We start from the raw sequence: 22954 nt of genomic DNA, 5'->3' as shown, positions 1-22954 counted from the left end.
GAGAAGGTGGCTGTTGGGAAAGAGGAGGCTGAAAAATGACACAGAGGTGACTTCAAGAGAAGAGTTTGGGGCACCAGTGAGGGACTTGGACATTCATGACCAATAGCTGAGTTTCTGTGGAGAGTCACTGGGTTGCAGTCCTGGTTTCCTTTACTGCTCACCTCTTCAGTAGCTACAGCTAAATGAACGACCATTGTGAGGACAGCTCCTTCACCCGATCCTTATTGAAAGGCATCCGTCTGCCCACCTGATGTTTCTACAAGGAGGTGGAAGGCAGCTCCTACTCTCGCAATGCTTACAGTGTTCTGGGGACAACAGCATGCACACACATGCAGATTCAAACGGGCTTGAGCTGTTTTCTCAGAACAGGCAAAGGATAAATCCCCACCTCACCTGTCATATGGTGTTCATTGACATTTGTCCCACAGGGAAATGGAAGGAGGTCTCTTTTCTGCACCGTCAGGAGAACATACACAAATATAAGAGTGAATTTCATTCTCCGCAAGACATCCTAGAATGGCCAAAGGACTTGCATTTTCCCATCTTCTGAGCTGGGCATAGGTCCTTGGCCAAACTGATTGAACATCTTAAGCTCTTCGTGTAGCCCAAACATTTTATGGTGGGCACTGCCTGTATATAAAACAAGGAAGTTGTAACTCCTTTGTATTTTCTTCTATTTTATGTGAAACATTCAGTTACAACATTCGGCTTCTTGTCCTACTCACCTTGGTAATACTGATTTTTTTTTATTCTAACAGTGAAACATGGGCAGTAAAGTGGGTTGTGCATATTGTAATCATGTTCTTTGGACTTTAGGAAAACAGACTAAGGTTATACCAAAGTTAAGAGCTCCCATGTTAAGAGACTTTGCAGAATTTTTCATTTTTGTATCAAAATATTTTTCTGATGGCACAAAAGATGCCATTGACACTACTCTGTATTTAGATCATAAGATTTTGTCCCCATATTACAGTGAAGGGTAGTTCAACATTTGTCTTTAAAAGGTTGCACGCAATTGCAAGGGCACGCAAGGGCAAGTTTAGATTTTCTGCAGTGTCCAAGTTCAAAACCGATACTATAGTTTTTAGTTGTATGACTTGATCAAATTTCTTTTTTAAACATTTTTCCAGTTTTATTGAGATGTAATTGACATACAACATTGTGTAAGTTTACACTGTACAAAGTATTGATTTGATACATTCATATGTTGCAAAATGATGACCACCACAGTGCAAGTGGACACTTACGCCCTGTCATGTACTCAACATTCTTTTCTTTTAGTAAGAATATTTGCTTTTACTCTGCTAGCAACATTCAGTTATATGATACAGTATTATTAGCTACCATCACCATGATGTACATGGGACCTTCAAACTTACTAAAAAACTAGAAGTTTGTACACTTTATTTAATATCTCCTCATTTCTCTACCCCCCAAACCCCTGGTAATTACCACTCTACTCTCTGTTTCTCAAAGTTTAACTTTCATAAATTCCACATATAGGTGATAGAATACTGCATTTATCTTTCTCCATCTGACTTACTTTACTGAGCGTGATGCCTTCATATTTCATCCAAGTTGTCACAAATGGCAAGATTCCCTTCTGGCTCATGGTTGACTAAGATTCCATTGGGTCTCTATACCACGTCTTCTTTATTCGTTCATCCATGAAACAACACAGGTTGTTTCCATATCTTAACTCTTGTCAGTAACGCTGCACTGAACCTGGGAGTGCAGACAGCTCTACGAGATCCTGATTTCTATTTCCTTGGATAAATACCCAGAAATGGGATTTCTGGATCATATGGTTTTGATCAAATTTCTTAATTTCACTGGACTTTACTGTCCTCCTCTGTAAAGGGGGTTAACAGAGATATTTATCTCCTAAGATTTTGAGGGTAGTTTGAGATGATATTCATAGTAGGACTTGGCACACAGATTCTCAGGGTATAGTAGTTTTCCCCCCTTTCCCATCCCTTGTCGTGAGGCCCTCCTGTGTTCTCAATAGGAAGTAAAACTGGCCTATTAAATGAATAGGCGATGGCATTAGATGCTATCAATTTTCTGCCCTGGGACCTGGACAGCTTACTTAATCTTATCTTTAAAATTTGAATTAATAAATGAAGCTCCTTCACAGATTTATAATATGAATGAACTGATTATATAAAATGTTCATCCTTGAGACTTTTCTGTTTTTTTTTTTTCAAGATTTTTATTTATTTATTTGAGGTAGAAAGAGAGAGAGAGAAAGCGTGAGTAGGGGGAGTACAGAGGGAGGGGAAGATGCAGGCTCTGGCTGAGCAGGGAGCCTAACACACTGGAAACCAGGACTCTGAAATGATGACCTGAGCAGAAGGCAGACACCTAACCAACTGGACCACCCACGAGCCCCTCCCCAAGACTTTTCAAAGGATGCTGGGAAATGCTGGATTGATTGATTGATTGATTGATTGATTGATGTATTAAAATCACATCATGATGTGTTTGCCCTCTGTGACCTTCACCAGCTTGACCTAATCAGAGAGCATGGATGCATTCCATAGACAGGCTCCCTTCTAACTAGTTTCCAGGGACGAGTCTGGACCAAAACAGAAAAAGTGTTGTCAGCCTTGTGCCACCAGTGAAGTGATCTGGAATTTCTCTGAAATGATATTTTTGCAGATACCCTTCCGCATTTTAATTGTCTCCTTAAAAATGTGTTTCCCTTGTAGCCTTTTCCCCTCCAGACTGTGCCCTGCGGTGCAGTGTCCCAAGGCAGGAAACAGAGGCTTCTTGAGCTCTTAAGCAAGACAGGATTGAGAGCATTTAGAGAATGCAGTGACAATGGGTTTGGTTATAGGAATGGGAGGAGTGGGAGGGAAAGGACAGGGCTGGGGTCAGGTCACCCAGCTCTTCTCTTGCTAGAGAAGGGAAGAAAGAGGAAAGGAGAAAGAAGGTTGATACATGGGCAAAAGGAAAGCTGTTAGATGTCATGGACTTGATGGCCTCTCTTTGACTGCAGCTTGAAGAAGGCAGATGTGTCATAGAGGTATACGGGTTGCTGTAAGAACATGGGACTTCTGTCCACATTCCAGCTGGGACTCTAGAATAGACCATCCTTCTTGGCTGTTCTCAATCTCTTCCATCCACACTCCTCTATCCTAACCCCCCTTACCAACTTTTAATGCTGCTATGTGAAAGGAAGGTTGGCTTCCCAGCCTGGTTAGCCAGAGAGAAGACCTTCAATTTATCTTTCAAAGGTCACTCTCCTATGCTATATGGCTCTGGAGAGACTCTGAAGTCCCTGTATCTTTTCTAGGAGGGATTCAGAGGGCAGTTAAGCTGTGATCAAGTAGGATTGTGATAGCACATTCTATGCTTACCTAAGTCAAGGTAACTTTCAGCAGAGGCTGGGGAATGGACATCAGCCAGGGGTGGATGGAAGGTGTGATAGGTCCAAGGTAGCTACAAGGTCTTGTTATAACCAAGAGGGGAAAGATTGAGTTATACCAGCCACAGATGTCATCAATGACCCCTAAAGGCAAGAGGTGTTTCTGGATCTTCTTACCTCCTACACCCAGGTAATGCTAATTCTTAGGAAAGTTATACAACAAGGATTAGCCTACATTTAGAGTGGGTTTGGGTCTGCAATTAACACCAATACTGTTTTTCTACCAAAGATGAAAAGGTACAGGAAATCAGTTCTGTCATCCAATTTCTGGTGGCCGCTATCACCCCCACTTTTGGCTAGGTTTTAGGGATTTGAGCTAGCTGCTCACCAGTGAGAAGAGCTGGTCTCAAGAAGGGATGGACAGTTCAGTGATCAAGCCGACAGCTGGGACTTGCACCCTGTCAAATAGAGCTTAATCTGATCTTAACCAAAACGGGGACTTTATTGCCCTCAAAACAAACAAAACAAACAAAGAAACAAAAATCCAAAAAAACAAAAAAATGAAAAAATATAAACAAAAACAAAGGCAAAAACACAAAAACAGAAAAGGGAGCCACTGCAAATTCCCCCTTGTCCCAATTCATGCCTTGAGGCTAAATTTCAGTTCTGTGCTGAGATAGGCATTCTCCATTTCTCCTTCAGCTGTGCAGAAAGAAGAATATTTTGCTTCTTGCAAAATACTCCACAGGCATACATTTAAATCCTGGTCCTCGTACATAAAACGTCCATGTTTAATTATGAAAAAAAAAAAATGAAACTCACAAATATTTACAGTTAGTTAGGTACCACGAGAATTAGAAGCAAACAGGTAAAGCTTGAGGCTGGCAATCAATTTGCAGTGACAGACATTAAGGTGTGAGAAGCTAATGACCGCCCACGACAGGAAGAGATGGACTCCGGCTGAGCACAGCCAATGGCCGAGGCACAGAGAAGGAAGATATCACATCCCCTTGTGCGGCTGGTAGGGTTTATCCTGGAGAAAGAACCAAACGGGCCAAAGCGGGCTGTCAGGGGGCAGGCAGAGCAGTCTACAAAAGGATCCTATTAATTAGAAATATGGCGGGCTTACCCCAGCTTGAAATTCCTTGACTAAGTTTTAGGCTGTCCGTTGACCCAGCTACCAATAAAGCAGGTGACACCACCGTGTGGGAGAGTGACAGTCCCCTCATGGGCATGACTAGCTTTGAAGAGGATACTTGCAAGTTGTGGGGGATGACCCAGGTTTGCCTCCAATCCCAAGAGCAGCTTGCCCGAGCCACCTGATATTATAGCCCCTGGAAGCAGAAATTCTGTAATAAAACAGTGGTTGTTTTCATACAATTCACCCTCCTCAAGACTTTCCCAAGTGTAAGTAAGGAGCCCTAGCCAATCGCAAATAATAAGGGTGGGCTCGCGGTGGGGAGGGAGCTGTGAAATGAAAAGCAATTCCGAGAAGATTGAAGTAGTATGGCCCATTCCATTCATGTTAGGAACGTGCGGTGGAAGGTGTATACATTATTTGATATTTGGCTTGCGAAAGGATGCCACATCGTCATCTGTCCACGGTGACCACTCCTCTCAGCCCAGCCCTGAGTAGAAGCAATATTTGAGCTGGGTGTTAAACGAGGGGTACGAGGTCAAAGTGTAGAGTCAAGAGAAGTATCAGGAAAGAGAAATGTATTGCTGACCGGGAGGACTCAGCTTGTCTGGACTTTTGCTCCCTCGTATGTGAAATTTGGGGAGTTCACACAGCAGCGTTTGCTGCGCTCATCTGCCAAAGAGAAAAGCCCTAACTAAGGCCCTTCTTCCTGGCAAGTACGAATCCCTGCTCCCCCACCCCTTGCAAAAAAAATTCTGGCAGCTTGACTTCCCTGTGTGTGTTGGCCAGACTCTGGGATGGCAGTCTCGAGATCAGGAATCAGAGCTGTGAAGTCAGGCGGGCCTGGGCTTGACTTCTGGCTCCATCCCTTACCGGTTGTGGACCTCAACCAAATATACTCATCTTCTTTAGAAAGTCTTCAGTCTTCTCATTTTATAATTGAGCATAGTATCAGTGAGCACGTAGAGATACTGTATTGCTTGAATTCACACAATTAAAACCCCTATCACCTGGGAAGAACTCAGTGAACTTTGATCATTACTATTTCAGACTGGTCTTTCTCATTGCAAAGCTATGAAGAAGAGCCATGGTCATTCTTTCTGCTCCATCCGGGCTTTCCCTGCTTCTTGTACGGAATAGCAGGGATACATCTGACACATTTCTTAAATAGCCATTTTCTTGGCACATCTGGACATTTTCTCTCTCTCTCTCTCTCTTTCTTTCTTTCTCTCTTTGTTTTTTAAGCCTTTATTTACTTATTTGAGAGAGAGAGAGAGAGAGAGAGAGAGAACACGAAAAGGGTCAGAGGGAGAGGCAGACTCCCTATGGAGCAGGGAGCCCCATGCGGGACTTGATTCTGGAACTCCAGGATCATGACCTGAGTGGAAGGCAGTGGAAGGCAGTTGCCCAGACAACTGAACCACCCAGGCATCCCTTGACATATTCTCATCCGATAATTTACTGACTTCCTTGCCCCAGAAAATTCACCAAAATGTGACTGAAGATGGGTTTTCATGACCCTTGAATTAGTTGCTGAAGTAGGAAATCTACTTGCACATTTTTTTAATACTCTGAAGTAGACTATGGTGGCTCTTGGTTTTCCCTGCCCGTTATGCTTTTTCATGGCTCTTCTTTGAGTAAAGTATCTTCCCTTTAGTTACAAGATTAGAGTTTGACCCAAGCCTGGCCATTCACAGTACTACATCTTCTTGGCTGCTGTAGTTGGCCCAAGATATAGTCCTGGGAACCAAGCTGGGCTAGTGGATGCACTAGGAGAAAAAAAACAACAACAACTGTTGATTCCTCCGAAGTTGTTAAGCTATATCTGTTTAATCTGGTACTGTCAGATGCCATTTCTTTATCATATGAGGCTGCTAGTACTAAGAGCTGATATTAGTTGAATGCTGATTATGTACATGTACTGTTCTAAGAATTGTATTTGTATTATCTTACTTGGTCCTGACAATATGCTTATCTTGTAGATAATTCCATAATCATTATTAAAGAGATAAGTACATTCCAGCCCAGAGAGATCAAGCAACTTGCTCCATGTCACATAGCTAGGAACTGATCGAGATAGAAGTTGAATCTATGTACTTTGTGTTATTAATCTCTTGGCCAGTGCTTCTCCATTGGTGGCAGTGTTTCCCTCCAGGGGACTCTTAACAATGTTTGGAGACATTTGTGGTTGTTGAAACTGGAGCAGAAAGCTTTATTGGTACCTATGGGGTAGAGGCTAAGGAAGCTGCTGACCATTGTGCAATATATGCTACACATGTCCCCCTGCCCCAGCAGATAATGACCTGACTCAAAAAGGAAATAGTGTCGAGATTGAGGAACCCTACTGTTGGCTAGTCAACTTCTCAAGTCTTGATGGACAGAAGTGAGAGAAGCACCCAGATCATTCCAGGGCTTGTCCCCGAGGCTCACCAGATGGTGAACTAATTAACCTCAAACCCTTCTCGGCTATCTAAGCCAGAGATGCCCTATATATGGAGTACAGTTTCGAATGAGGTGTTCTTTTGGGGTGCAATCAGGAGAACCCTGCCTAACACAAATACAGATCCCATTCTTACTCTATTCCAGTCACAGATGTCTGATTCCGCGTGTGCTGCCGATTTTCCACCTCCGACCATGGATTATAGGGACTGTTTTTCTCTCTACATATCAAGAAGCTTAATTAGCACTTTTGGGGAAATGTGATAGTGATGAGCCATAAGCCATCACACTTCTCAGACGGGTCACGGTGGAAATGATCCTCAACAGTGTTTTTCTTTACCTTTAATTTAGAAATTACGATTCAGTGAGAGATACTTTCTCAAACATTTAGACTCAGAGGCAAATGCAAGCTCAACACATCTGCTCCAGGAACCATTCTTAGGCACATTTTATTTTCCTCTCTTTGCTTCCACTTTGGAATTCTTTCTTATCATATGTGCATCATAATAGACTCATGTGTTCTACAAACACACCAGTAAGTCCACGGGTCTGTGGTGCCTGAAGGTCAACAGACTGCTTTCCTTTTTTAGGCATATTCAAATGACTATCAACACCTAGAAAAAACTGGAAACAACTGAAGAGCTGGAAAAAAAAAAAAAAGTCCACATGTAACCCCTAGCATATCTGCAAATTTAGGAAATGTGGAACAGACCTGGGAGGTAGCCAGCAAGCTCCCATTTCTGTGTATTTCACAGCAACCACCAATATATGGGATGCTAATATGTATTTACTACAAGCCTCGAACTTAGGAATTCTGCTATGTATTGGGCACTTGTAGCATCAGGTGAACACTTTGATATTTAAGAATAATAAATCCTCTACCCAAATCCTTTTGTGATGTGTGTGTGTGTGTGTGTGTGTGTGTGTGTGTGTGTCTGTTTTAACAGGTCTGAGTCCTTCATATACAGGTACTTTAAATCATGAAATAAATCCTTAAGTAAACCAAATCTTAAATAACTAATTGGATTACATTGAACTTTTTAGGTGCTCTCGTTTTCTGTGGGGTATGCTGTTTTAAAACATTTCAAGTTGTCCACTAAAAGCTAAAATGCTACTAAGGCCTTACTCTAATTAAAATAAATGCTCTAAGATCTCTGCCTTATAATGGAGACACTAAATAATTCTGAAATAGACTTCTTCAGGGGGTTGCAGAGATGCTAAAAAGATAGAAACGATTTTGCTAAGCCCCATTGAGATCACTGTGGATGGCAGCGAGGGGCATTAAAATCAGAAACTTCTCACCAGTGTCAACCATTCCCTTGAATAGTATTTTCTAGGTGTTATATTTTTCTCTCTTTGTTTTACTTATACTTCTTTTACAGGCAACCTTTCTCTCTGTTAAAACAACTTTGCAAAACATTGTCTCCCATCAGCTTTAAACTTGGCTAGCACAGATGTTAAAATTCAACGTCTTATATTGTTTTGTGTGGATGCCTCTTTGTATTCCAATTATATAAATGTGAAGGATTCTTTTAAATCTAGCAGTCTTCTATCTATATGTTCCATTAATATATTCTGGATAGTTAAGAGCAGCTTAATAGAAGGGGAAAAACCATAGATGGGGCTTAATCCTATTTGTTAGTTGTGTACACTAGAAAAATTACACTGAGTCTCAGTGGCCCCCATTGGTAATAATACACTAACTTTTCTGAGCATGGAAGGTTAACTGGTACCAGACTTAGGGAGTGCAAACAACCAGTGAACAGGATAAAATATATGAAATAATGGTTTTCAGTTGTTGGGACACCAGGCAATACTGAACTGTGATCCCTCAGAAAAGGAAACCAGTGGAGTCAGCCCTACAATAGCCTTGACTTTTAGCCTCGAGGTATGTAAGTGACCGCAGGAAAAGGAAGGAAACAGTCCCATCACCAACGTGAGGAGACAGATGTTGGAATTTGTGTTGCCAAGCAGTATCCAGGAGCAGCACAGGGAACTCCTGGAACCTGGAAGGGGTCTTCATGAGCCTCTGGCCAGAAACTGTCCAGGGGAGCTCAGTAATACTCAGTGAGGAAACGCTGGGACCCACCAGCTGAACAACCCCCAGCCTCCACACAGCAACAGAAGAATTTATTTACTGTTTGCATCAACCAGGTTGGAGAGAAAAAAAAAATCCAACATCAGGAAAGAAGAGAGCCTACCACTGCACATCCAGAATTTATTAAATATATATTAAGATAATATAGAAAACATTAAGCCAACGAAGTTGACAACTTGGATGAAATAGATCAGTTGTCAAAAAGACAGAAATTACCAAAACTGACACTAGAATAAATAGGAAATATAAATAGCAATATATGTGTTAAAACAAATTGAATTGGTAATAAAAAATATTCCCAAAATAAAAATTCCAAGCCCAGATAGCTTCACTGGTGATTTCTGTCAGTCATTAAAGGAAGACATGGTACAATTTTATGCAGATTCTTTCAAATACTAGAGGAGGAGAGAACATTTTCCAACACGACTTATGAAGCCATTATTACCATGACACCAAACCAAGACATTATAGGAAAAAAGCACAAATCAATATCCCTCAAGAACATAGGTGCAAAATTGAAGAAAATGTTTGCAAATCAAATCCAGCAATTATATGAAATGGATATACATGATGACCAACTGGGTTTTATTTCCAAAGTGTAAGATTAGTTGAACATTCACTAATCAACATAAAATTACCACACCGCCAGAATAAATGAGGTAAGGTGTGTATGTGTGTGTGTGTGTGTGTGTGTGAGAGAGAGATAATCAAAACAGATGCAGAAAAACTGTCATCAAAATTCAACATCCATTCATGATATAGTCAGCAAACTAGGAATAGAAGGGAATTTTCCTCAAACTGAGAAAGATAAGTATCACAAAACCTACATGGCTAGGCCCCATTTCCAAGCACTCAGCCTTCCCTGGAACAATGGCTTACCTTCCCTGATTGCCTCCTATTGCTTGATATGTGGACTTGCCCCAGGCTGGGCCCCATCTTCCTGTGAATAATAACTTTCTTGGGTCGGCCCAGACTTGTTCAAGTCAATGAACTTGGGCTCATCAATCTATAGATTAGTGTAAACACTGTCTACATTAGCTATTATTCTCATGTTCATTTCTGATATTTTCAAATAATCTATAATTTCTTTTAATGCAAGGACCAATTTTGCCACTCCTCTACAGCTATTCCCAAACATTGTATTTATTGTTGCTCCACACTTAATAAATGCTCTGTTGTTGATGATGATGGTGTTGATTTAATTCATGGTAGCCAATAGCATGGTATAAGCTCGAATTTTGGATAATCTTGAGCCAGGAAAACAACCTTATTGTTCTATCAACCCTTCCAGTGTGCAGGTTCTGATTATAGAAGTTTTGATAGAAACAGGTATTGAAGCACCTCGTATAAAGATCCATCACTTTTGTAAGCATGGACTTAAGTCACAGAAATGAGAGCTGGTGATGCATATCAGGGAATAAATATTTCATACTCATAGATGCTTTCAAGAAGAAAACATGGGTTATTAAGTAATATGCAAATTATTAATAATGTGAGTTTGATTCACATTAGTGTTTTCTCAGTAATCTCTAAACGTTGCTAATTTTCAGCAGTCTCCCAAAATATATGAAAGCTACCACTTAAATATGTCTTCTCTAGATGCCAAATACAGTGAGAGGTTTCTATTCTATTTTTCATTTTCCTTAGTGTATTGTTGCAAAGTGATATCCATACCCATTAGACAAATGTAGCTGGAATTGTTGCAGTTATATATAACACATCAACACCTGCTTGTTTCTTCTCATTAAAAATGTGATATGTACTGAAATCTGGTTGCATTTGAAAGGGTGAAAATGCATATCAAAAGCAAATCAAAGATTTTGTAAAAGAGCAGTGGTGCAAACCTCTGAGAGTATCACTTCTTGAAGATGATGTATTGAAATCTGTCCTTTCTATGTATTTCCATGTGCAGCCTCTTTAACTGGTGAAGGCTCCCTCTCCTAACCTGACGGGTTTTTAATGGATATGTTGGGGAGTAAGGGGTAGGGCTTTCATTTATGTGACCTTTCCTGGAGTAGGTGAATAATGAGAGGATGCAACAAACATCTTTCTGACTGCCACATCTTATCTGGCATCACTGTGCAATTCACTCAAAGGACACTCAGACTGCATTGGCACCTCAAATTTGTGAAAGAGTTTCTGAGCACCAGGAATTTACCTGTGTTTTTCAGGATGGTGAAGCTAGAAGACATGAAGCTGCTGCAAGAAGCATGAACTTCTTTCCATGACGGCAAGAGTTTTCAAAGGTGTGTGTGTGGGGGGAGTGTTAAACAGGTCTTGGTTATCTCTAGCTTGATGCAGGAAGACATGGGTTAATGATTACTGACCTAGGCCACTCATGGCACATTTTCATGCCTGAACTATGTTTGATCAAATCAGAAAGGTTTTTCATTTTAATCACTGTGAACTGCCTATATGTTGCATTCTTCGACTACCCCTTCCTAAACATGATGCAGCAATCTATGATTTGGTTATGTTTAATACTGTCCTTAGTAGGGTGTTCCTATGATTTAGCTATTCATCCTTTCTTCTCAACAATAAAAGCATTTCTTTTCTCATAGTTTATTTCCTTTTGTTTATTAGGCAAAAGAACATGGGCCAGCTGAAATTTGGTCAAGAAATCAAAACGTGAAAAGGCGCAGGAAAGATTTTGTATTCGAATGGATTAGAGTAGCCTACCCATTGGAACAACCTCAAATCCGAGAGACTTCACACAACAAAGGTGGCTTCTTGCTCATTTTAAAGTGAAAAGAAGACCTTTTATAGTCATTCAGGAACTAGGTTCCTTCCACACTGTGTCTCCACCAGACCTTTCCATTCAACTGGCACAGAAGGAAAGAGTCAGAGTAAGGGTCCCCTGGGGAGTTCTTACGAACCAGTTCATTTGCCAGGACTTTGGGATGATGGCCTCAACTAAACCGCAAGAGAGGCTGAGAAATGCAGTCTCGCTATGTGTCCCAAAGGAGACGGGACACTCTCTCTTGGATTACTAGCCATCAGTGCCACAGAAATCAATATGCCAACTTCAGAACTACAATGTAAAACTCGAAGACTCAGAAAAAAAATCCAAGCCTATCATTAGAGCCTTCCCTGAAAAATTGTGTGTCATTGAACTACCCGGTCAGAGACCTACAATGAAGTTTCCTTCCACAACAGGCTGGCTGCGAGTAATGAAAGAATCACGTACCTTCACTTTCATCATCTATTTTTTTTTCTTTGATTGGCAATTGATTGGCAACCACATTTGCTGAGTTCTTGAGCTCCCAGGCTTAAGGCAATATTAGTCTTGAGTGTGAAGCTATATATCCCTCAAGCCAAGATTCCCAGAGGCTCATCATATAATTAAAACACTTCCAAAATAGTCATCATGTTATATTCATAGTAATAAGTCAGGCTGTACCAGAGTCTATAGAGCTGTGGGGAAAAAATAAGGGTCATTCTCCTTTAAATACAATGTGGCATATTTTCTACTAAAAATGAAAATTTTTTGAAATAATAGGTAAGCTGTCCTTGTTATTCATAAACATCTTATTTATGCATCTTCACTGTTGTGATAAATTAGCTGGGTTTGTTTTATATTTCCCTACAGTTTACTTTAAATAATCCTTCACAGTCGTTCACCACAAGACCACATAAGGTTCTTTTTTTAATACCCAGAATGCTGAAATAGCATTTTGAGCACAGACTGTAATGCATAACAAGTGTATTATTTCTTCTTGGGAATGCCATGCAAAAACTTGTTCCTCTCATATTGTCTGTTTTTAGTTTAATTCCTAAAGGCTGCTCTGTATTTTAAAGGGTGATATTCTTTGACCTTCCAACCACAAATCACCCCCCACTTCCCTTCCCCTACCTTCCTTATCAGCCACATTCTAGCATAACCATATCCTAACTTTCATTGCCCATAACACTAACCATTTAAATGAGATTATTAACATAAGACACTGCTCACCCTTTTCCCCTCTACTACTATCTTGTTAATTTTTCCACCACACTTCCTATGTCCGTTCTGCCTTCTCAAGGAACACTCCTGCTTTCCACCCACCTCCCTGACCCAGTCCAAGAGTGTCAATATCAGTGACAAAGGGTGACTTTTAAGTTAAAAAAAAAAAAAAAGCCTGAATACTGATTTTCAATCCTAACATCTGCCTGCCACCCCAAATCCATGCATCCCACTACCTCTATTGCCACCCAGATGTCCAACTGCCATCCATTACTATACACAAGACACCTGTTAATGGAGATGTAGTTGACCTATTTGAATCCCACTGTAGGTGTGTCTTCTTGTGCTGCAGACCGGACAGACTGACGAGCATAAAAATGTAAAAGTGCTTATTCATTTTTTTAAGTGAAAGGCTGTAGAGAAATTCATGAAGTCATTTATTCAAAATCATACTGACTAGCAACTTGGTGGGTACAACTTGGTGTTCACTATCAAGAGGGAAGAGAAAGCCACAAGAGGAGCAGAAATGTGGTAAAGGCTCTGAGAGTCGGTGAAAAACACAATTTCATATTTCTCTGCTTCCCCCATTATTCCCTCTAGCCCAGATGACATTCCACTTTAAATTTTAAAACTCTGCTCCTCCAGAGTTATATCCAGTATTTGACTGTCCTTAATTCACACCTCACTCTCACAGGAAGAAGCATGACTTTCTTCGTACTGGTAGTAACCTTTCTGTGTATTCTACATTCTCTATCTTATCACAATGTGTCATACTCAGCTGTTCACATACCTTCTTCCCTGTGGGAGTCCTTGAGGCTGGGATCACTTCTTATTAATTTTATATCACTGGTGCCTAGGACAGTGTCTAGAAAGCAGCACATTTATATATACTTTTGAACTGAACAGATTCCCTCAGGACAAGCCAGAGGATATTTATACAAAGGATGATATCTGGGAAGGAAAGAGGGAGAGATCTATCCCAGACGTGGTAACAGTGTATAGAGAGGCATAAAGATAGGGGAAATACAGAATCAGGGCAGGGTGGGGACAAGGACTCATTTTCTATGCCTCAGTGTTCTTACAAGCATGCGGTAGGTGATGGGAAGGGGGTAGAGGAGTGTGGGAAGTGAACTTGCTGAAGAAGTTTGGGTAGATCATAAAGGTTTTCATAAAGCAACATTCTGAGAGAAAAGCTAATTCAAAGCATTGGTCCTTAATTTTTGAAGAGTCCAGAGCCCTTCAAAATTTACAAGCATCCATACACCCATTCCACAGAAAATAAGCAATTTGTATGCACAACTACTATCACTATTTTGAGGGCCTTGAAATACCCAAAACTCATCCAAGGAACCCTGGGGGTGGGGGGAAATGTTCGGCTTTTCCCTTATCGGTCATTGAGAGGCCTCAGTTTTATAACATCACTTACTAATGACTAAGTTGTCTTGCCTCCGGAACTCACCCCCAACCTCTCACTTGTCCCTTAGAATGTTAGGAACCTGTCTATATGTAAGCTTAGCAGAAAGGAGCTGCAGAAATCATACAGCCTGGGCCAAATGAGGCCAAAACTGATACTGGTCAAAGGATTCTTGCAGGTCAGTTCATCACAGTGAAACAATCTTATTGTGCTAAGCCTTGTGCATCTTTGTGGAGTATCCTGGCCACTCAGCTTCCTAAGAAAGACTAATCCATAAGAATGCCTTCCTGAGTCAGATTCTAAAGTTTGTCCAGCTCCGCATTCCATCTCCCATACCACCCATGGGTTGTGGGGAGGTACGGCTGGATATGAAAACAGACTATGACACGAAACTTAGAAACTTATGGATGTTTTCTACTTAAGCCTCGCATCCTTCCATCTCCTGCTGTGTATCTATTTTTCATAAATGTTTCTCATTCTGTAAACTTTTCATGAGACCCGTTATTGGTTATCCCTACACTGTATCTTAGATTAAGATCTTTTATAAGCTAAAGAATTCTCTGCGGCAAGAGTAGTTAGGCAGAATTATTAAATAGAATATCATTCCATGCAGGGGTTCCTGCATATAGAAAGTGTGGAATGTTCTTTTCTGGGCTTTTTATGTTTTCTTCTAAAAGTTTCTTCCCTTATCAAGCTTATTACTATAGAGGTTTTTCAAGCAGATTCATTTGGGGTCCCAAGATTGAGGAAAATAATGCAAACCAGGTTTCTTTATGACTTCTCAATTTTTGTAGAGCAGAGAGAATTAGTCTCCATACATTACAGAAACATGTAGTAAATTCATGAATTCAACGAAAAATAATTCAAAACAATGAGTTTATTCATTCAACAAACCTTTCAGTACCATGTTAATGCTGCAAACACACACATGGTTTACATTAAGTAAATATCGAGGGATTGTAGTTGAGAAACAGGGAAAATAGGGGAGGGAGTTTGTAGATTTTCCTATAAGAGCAAAAGCAATAGATAAGGAGAAAGGGAAGTGGTTTTATTTGTGGTAGTCTGTGAGTGGTTGTGAATTGTAAGACTTTAGAGGAAACCCTGATATGACCCTGAGAAAAAAAGACTGATCTAGTTAAGTAAAGGGAGAAATGATCTTTATTCGCCCAATTTAGGCTGGAATAGGTGGGAAGAGGCTTTAAATTATGAATTTCGCAGCAACAAAACTTACCGAGGCAGTTTCTTAAAGCCCCGGAGAAATTATTACGGTTTTCATCTTCAGGTCGGCACTGGCTTTGAATAGCAGCCGTGGAGAGTTTGAAGCGTCCTCTCTGTACTCCCGTTCCCCCCTCTAGCCATCAAGTGTTGGAAACCTTTTCATTTCAGAGACCAATTGAGTATGTTTGCCAAGGAGAAAGTTTTCACTCGACTCACTTCTCTATTTTCTTTCTGACGCAGAAAGCTGGAGTCAGACCTCTGGCCAATAGGAGGGCATTGACAAATCCCCTTCTGGCCAGGCCATAAAATATTTATATTCCGAGAAAGCCAGACTAAGTAGTCTGCAGAGTATTTTGTAGTGTAGAAGCCAAACACCTCCCTGAAAGAGCAGAGCATGTTCACAAAAGCTCCTCTCTATAGACTGAAAAGTAAACTCTGATTTCCATAGTAGAGGATTGCTTGATGTTCCTTTGGCTGGTGCACACCATGGACCGTCTTAAAACACAGTTTGCTTGATTGAAGCTCATGGTGGGTAAGGGGGGCGGGGTTGGGAATGTTTTTTGAGTCATTTATTTACTTCCATTTCCTTGCCATTGTCAAAGACATCAACTTCTGGGAGGGGTAGGTTTCAAGGAGGAGGCAAGATTTCCCTTCCTGGAGACAAGTCATCCAGCCCCTGACCTAGACAATGGCCTTGGCTGGGAGTCTGGAGCAGGGCCCCACTTGTTTCGCCGCCTCGACATTATTTGGAATGTGGAGAAGGGAGACGAGCTTTGATGTGGAAGACACTCAAAGGAAAGCAAAGGCCAAGGGGAAAAGCGCCGTGCGGATAGCACCGCTGACCCTGGACAAGCCTTGGCTGGGCCTCCTGGCCCCGCCTCATCGCCACAGCCTCTCCATCAGCAGCAAGGGGCAGAGAGGGCTTTCCTTTTAGTTGAAAGCGGAGGGTGAGCTGAGCAGGCGGTTCAGAGGGTCATTAGAAAGCATCAAAGGAGGCAGCCTCATGATGGTAATAAGACGGCTGTGAGGAAATAAAGTGGGCATTGATCTGCACTATCGAGTGTGACATTTTAACCGAAGCTAAAAGCCAAGAGCAAATCTAGCCCTCTTATTCATCTCCCTGCCTGTTTTAGTAAATTGTCTTCCCCCTCCCCCAAACCACTGGCCTCAGAGGTCACTTCATATTAGCTGGCTTGTTAATACTGCAGCAATCAATACTTAATCAACAAGTAATGGGATTTTGCAGTCATCCTGTATGATCTTTCAATAAAGCCCCAAATCCATCTCGGCCCATTCCAGGCCTGACGAAAGGTGTGCGGTTGCAGCAGACCCTGGATTTGATGGTCTGATGCTCTTCCGCTGATCTGCATCTTATTAAGATACCAGGCAGCCACCGTCCTTCACCCCTTTGTTTCCTGATCCCCACAGAGCACAGCGTGGCACAGAATCCGGGCAGCTGAGATTTTACATGCATCAGTGGGAAAATTCAGATGTCTTGACTGCAGAAGGTTCAGGACTCCTTGGTAGCATGATACAATTAAAAAATGAATAAATAGAGGCCCGGAGAGAGAAGAGCAGTGGCCAACCAGGGAATTGGAAAAGGGAAAAATGGCTGATTGAATAGATGATCATAGGGCCAGGGAGCCGGAATCCCCACACGTCCCGATGTTTGAACTCTGGGCAGCCCGAGCTCTACTCCAGATGGTCTCCATGACCAAAGAGAGAGAAGAGAGGGCTGGACATGGGCTCCGACATCCAAAGGGGGCTCTGAAGGACCCACCTGGGTACACGATACTGGGAAAAATTGGTTTTGTGACATAGGACAGGGTTTTCAGTTCTCCCTTGGGATCTTGATGAATATCGGTATTTTGTCCACTTGTAATACTGCAGAAGCTTTCTGTAGAGGTTTGAAGGAAGGGGTCTCACCATCAGGGAAAGCCTGGCTGCAGGCCTCTGAGGGTTCCCCGGAGCAGGTTTTATTTGGTGAGTTAGCCACTTGCCATTGTCTCACCTTTAGACTTCCAGGCTTAGAAAATAGATCGTGACAGTGTTTAACTCAGTGGTGCCGATTCACGCTAATGAAGGTCAGGGAGTGATGAATTCAACTGGAATGCTGACTTACTGTTGTAACTCTCAAGCAAATAACCTATCAGACAAATGGGCAGACGCAGGGTCTCGCCGGCATATCCTGGCACTTTGGAAAGGAAGCTACGTTATTAGAAGATTGATTGGCAATCACAGAATTAGGTTGAGAGGAATTGGGAGACGGTATAAACGTTTAATGGCAACAAGATGTAGCCCCACGATGCATCCAACTCTACAATCATCTAGGCCTGCTGTTCTAGTTTCCACCAAATTCCGATCTGTGAACACCTCACCCATTATGGATGTGTATTATTTCATGACCACCTAATAAAATAGGCATTGTCAGTAGCCACACTGTAAGGACGAATAGGTAGAGACTTAGAAAGTGGTTGAATTATGCGCCCAACGTCATACAGGAGCTAACATATAGGAAAACAGAGTTCCAAAACCCACACAGCCTGACCCTAGAGCGGTGACAGAAACTCCCAAACCATATTGCCCCAACTCTGCTATTGACTAGCCGCATGACTTTGAACATGGCCCTTAAAACAGTTAGGTCTTCGTTTCTCTAAATGATACACTGGGGATACTAATCATGCCTATCTCATTGCGTTGAAGATTAAGTGAGCGGTGCAATTATAGCACTTAGTATAAGAGTTTGGCTTAGAGTAAACACGAACAAAATGTTAGTAATATTGTGTTATCATTGTAGCATCATTGTGTACATGGAAGTTTGATACATTGTCTTTCCTCTTGGGCTCTGTGGATGGACTCTGCCAACATTTCAGTCTGGAAAACTTCCTTGTTTAGGGCAAAGGCTGACCTACTACTCCTGTAAATGCAACAGGCTCCCTTTGGCTATGTTTGTGACCTCAGTCATGGAATAGTATGTTCTGGGGGGCATAAGAGCTCTTCTATCACTTTTTGGCTCATACTTAATCTCCTGGAAGTAAAACAAGATTTTCTAGGTTCTCTGATGGAAGCTAGTAGGGTGCTAGCTAGAAAGTTTATGGGTTTTTCCCTTTGTATTGCCTGTGGCCTCTAAGAAGATGTATAGCATCAAAAGTCTATTTTCAAGAAAGTCATTAGATTTGCATTAAAAATAGTTTTGAGGGTCCTAGCAGTGAGGGTAAAAAGAGAAACTAAAATACACTGTTTCCTTTAACAGACTTAACTGTTTTTAATACAGACAAAAATGTTTCTAAATATTAAACTTTTCTTTCAATAGTTCATTTCCTTTTAAAGACTCTCTTTCCTAATAACAAAAACAATTCGCATTCACTTTTTACAATTCACACTGTATAAAAATTTCCAATATAAAAAGAGAAAGTTTTTGCTCATATAACTTCTTAGCTGATCTTGACTTTGCCCGTTGTACTTTCTATCACCGACTTGGTTGGATGGCTCTTCCCAGTAAATCGTGCTCATCAGGTCCCCCCAGCTGCTAAATAATTGCTTTTGACAGCTACCGACTCACTACTTGCATAAAGCCTCTCCCGTCTCATTTCTTTCTTCAGCCCAGTGCCACCACCATACCTCCCCTCACCAGCTAGAGAGCCACAGCCCCCCTGGGCAGACCTCTGTTTAAGTTAGAGTTGTTCTCACTTCCCTTGGTACTTTCTTCCAGTTGATATCACCACAAGGTGCCCCCACCTTAGCCTTACTAACCCACAGCTGAGTTGAAGATCCCTTCTCCCTGAAATGAGTCCTGAAACTTCAGTCCTGCTGATCTTCCCTGAACCTCTCCAGCACTTACCGTCTATACTCCATGACTGGCCGAAATTATGTTGTCCATATTCTCTGTTCTGCTTCCTGCATATGCATCTTATCTCCCCTATTAGATCATAATTTCTCTTGTAGAGGAACCTCGTCTTAGACTTCTATCAAGTTTGTATGAAAACATCTAAGTGCATGGTAGGATTTTAATATATACTTGTTGATTAAAATGATTGTGTTTAGAAAATTTGTTATTATGGTAAGAGTATGAAAACATTATTATTATCATCATAATTATTAAAAGTTGTAATAATACATGTTTTGGAATCATAAATATAATAATTCATAAATTACTATTTACCAATCAATCTACCAACTAAAGAGTTGCTGTATATTTTCTCATTCAATCCTCAAAAGGTGATCTGGGCTAGGTATATCACTGCCCTTATTTTATAGCTGAGAAATCCGAGCTTCTAAAAATTTAAGCCATTTGGTCAAGATTGCACAACAGGGTAATGGTGAGGTTGGGATCTCATTTATTCACACTACACCATACACGCCTATTTTGCAAATGTTCTTTTAGTTTATTTCTTTGTAAATTGACATGCGACCTCCAGTTTGTGAAACTGACCGAGAGAACTCTCTTCAAGTGCAAGGAATTCTACCTTTTGCTCTCCATACATGCAATGTTACTGTCCCGTTCAGCCCAGGCTTCCTTCTCCCAGCCCATAGCATAGCCCTTCACCTATACAGCTCCTCCCAACCCTCAAGAGAATACTTGCCTCTTCCTATTTCCTAGGCTTTCTCTCATTTTATAAAACCACATATTCAGGTCAGATTCTTAGAAAACACTTCAGAAGAAACACTTCTTGTGCCTTTAACTACAGCCCATTTTTCTTTTGGAAAACAGAAGTGTCTTTACAGTAATAGGTAAGTGACTTGTACCCGGTCCCTAAAATTCCTAGAGGAACCTCTCAAAAAAGGGCAGCTCATTTTGGCTTTACTTTACTGCTTTAGGATTCCTGAGTGTGGGTATCATGTTTGGAAAGGGATTCAGGTAAAGAGAAGTTTTCTGGGTTCTACTGAGATCAGAACACTTCTTTAAAGTTAATGAACTTCATTTTTTAGAGCTCTTTCAGGAACAGGGCCAAAATGAGAGGAAGTAAAATACAGATCCCTGCTCTTCGGTGTGCATGGCCTGTCCCAGCCCAAGTGCCACACCACAGCGGTACATTTGCTACACTGGATGAAACTTCGCTGATTCATCATTATCCTCTGAAGTCCAGAATTTACATTGCAGGGCTCCCTTGGTGTTGTACGTTCCATGAGTCTTGGTAAATGTATAAATTATGTGTATCAAAAGATAAATTCTTTGGGTAAAGGGAAGTGGATAAAAGAACTTTCGTAAAGAGAAAAAAATTTTTTTAAAAAATAAATTATGTGTATCTACCATCACGGTATCATACAGAACAGCTTCACTGAAGCTCTTCTGTGTTCTGCCCAGTTATCTGTCCTTCTCGCCTAACTCCTGCCAATCTTTTTCTTATCTTTTTATTGTCTCCAACCTTTTGCCTTTTCCAGAATTGTCATATAGTTGGAATCACAGACTATATAGTCTTTTCCGACTGGCTTCTTTCATAATCATAGGCATGTAAGTTTCTTCCTTTTCGTGGCTCCATAGCTCGTTTCTTTTTCACACTAATAATAATACATTAACTGCATGTACCACAATTTCTCTGTCCACTTATTTATGGAAGATGTCTTGGTTGCTTCCTAGTTTTGGAAATTATGAATAAATTTGCTCTAAACATCACATGCAGGTTTTTGCATGAATATAAGTTTTCAGCTCCTTTGAGTAAAAATTAAGGAGCATGATTATTGGATCATGTACTAAGAGTGGGTTCAGTTATGTAGGAAACCACCAAATGGTCTTCCGCATGGCTATACCATTTTGCATTCCTATCACTGTGGAATGAAAGTTCCCGTTAGGTATGGCACACCTTTACCAAGATTTGCTGTCGGGATTTTTGGATTTTGGCCATTCTAATAGATGTGTAGCGGTATCTCATTGTTGTTTTAATTTGAAATTCTCTAGTGATATGTGATGTTGAACATCTTTTCATAAGCTTACTTGCCATCTATAAGTATATTTTCCAGGCTGAGCGTCCTGGTGTCCAAGGAAGGAGAAAGGTACATGTTCATCATTTCTCATTCAAGGTTGAGCATTGATCTACCAAGCTGAGCCTCAATCCTCAATGGATGGGGGAATATGAAAAGAGTGAATACAACTTGTTCTACCTGTGAGGGTAACCCACTGAGTGAACAGATTCAGTAAGACTTTTACTTTTATTATTTATTTTTTTAAGATTTTATTTATTTATTTGGCAGACATAGATCACAAGTAGGCAGAGAGGCAGGCAGGGAGAGGGGAGGAGAAGAAGCAGGCTCCCTGTTGAGCAGAGAGCCCGATGCGGGGCTTGATCCCAGGACACTGGGATCACAACCTGAGCCGAAGGCAGAAGCTTTAACCCACTGAACCACCCAGCGCCCCCCAGTAAGGCTTTTTAAAAAATTAACTTGTTTGTTCCAGTTTTGCAAACACAACAAAACAACTTGAAAAGTCTGTCATTTCTATTCATTAAGCTACCAGGCCTCTCCTTTGCTTGTAAGTTGACTGCCCCTTTCTGCCCCCTTACTCCTAAGCATTAGTGCTGAAAAACATTCAGTGTTCTAAGTATTCTAATATATAAGTAACTGTACAGGTTAATGCAAACCATCAAACTTCAAGACGTTATCTGCCAGGCAGTAAGAAAGACATGATTACATGGAAATACTCCTCTAAAGGCGACCATAATAATACACTACACACCACAGAGCTTAGCTCTGGGACCTACTCACTTTGTCATCCCCCACTTCTCAGCATCAGCATCAGCATCAGCAACATTCTTTTTCTCCTCTGCTCTACTTCCCAGCACTCTGAGGCCCCTCTGTCTCCCTGATCATTTTCCAGCCTGTCCTTCTTAATTTGCCTTTTAGTTAACTGGATCTTTTTTCAGACTCACACCTGCCTTTCACTTCTTGATGTTGACTTCAGAGACATCCAAAAACCTGGCACCTGTACTCTAGGGAACTGCTGTTCTTAGAGTCGCTGGTGTTTTGGGTCCTCCCAGGGCTTTCAAGACAGGGCCACTATGGTTCCCCATTAGAAAAGTCAGACTCCTCTCTTGTTCTGCCTCACAAAAATACCTAGTCACCCTCTGAACAAACTGGCCCTGCCTCTTCTTTGTGAGAAAGCTGATGAGTACTAGTTGAGTAGGTCCTTCTAGTCACCAACTGAGGAAGGTTACTGAAGGGAAGTAAAGAAAAATCTCAAGACCACTTAGAGGGAAGGACCCCAAATCCCAAATCTGTGAATGCATTTAGCTTGGCTTCACTTATGCCCTGATCTAGAGGTCAGTGCTGACTTTTTCAGCTTTTCAATGACTACAGAAGTGATTTTGTACTTTTCTTGAGACACCAGTTGTCACGCCAAG

This window comes from Mustela nigripes, chromosome 7 (assembly GCF_022355385.1).
Source record: "Mustela nigripes isolate SB6536 chromosome 7, MUSNIG.SB6536, whole genome shotgun sequence".
NCBI classification, from domain to species: Eukaryota; Metazoa; Chordata; class Mammalia; order Carnivora; family Mustelidae; genus Mustela; species Mustela nigripes.
This window is presented reverse-complemented; position numbering follows the sequence as displayed.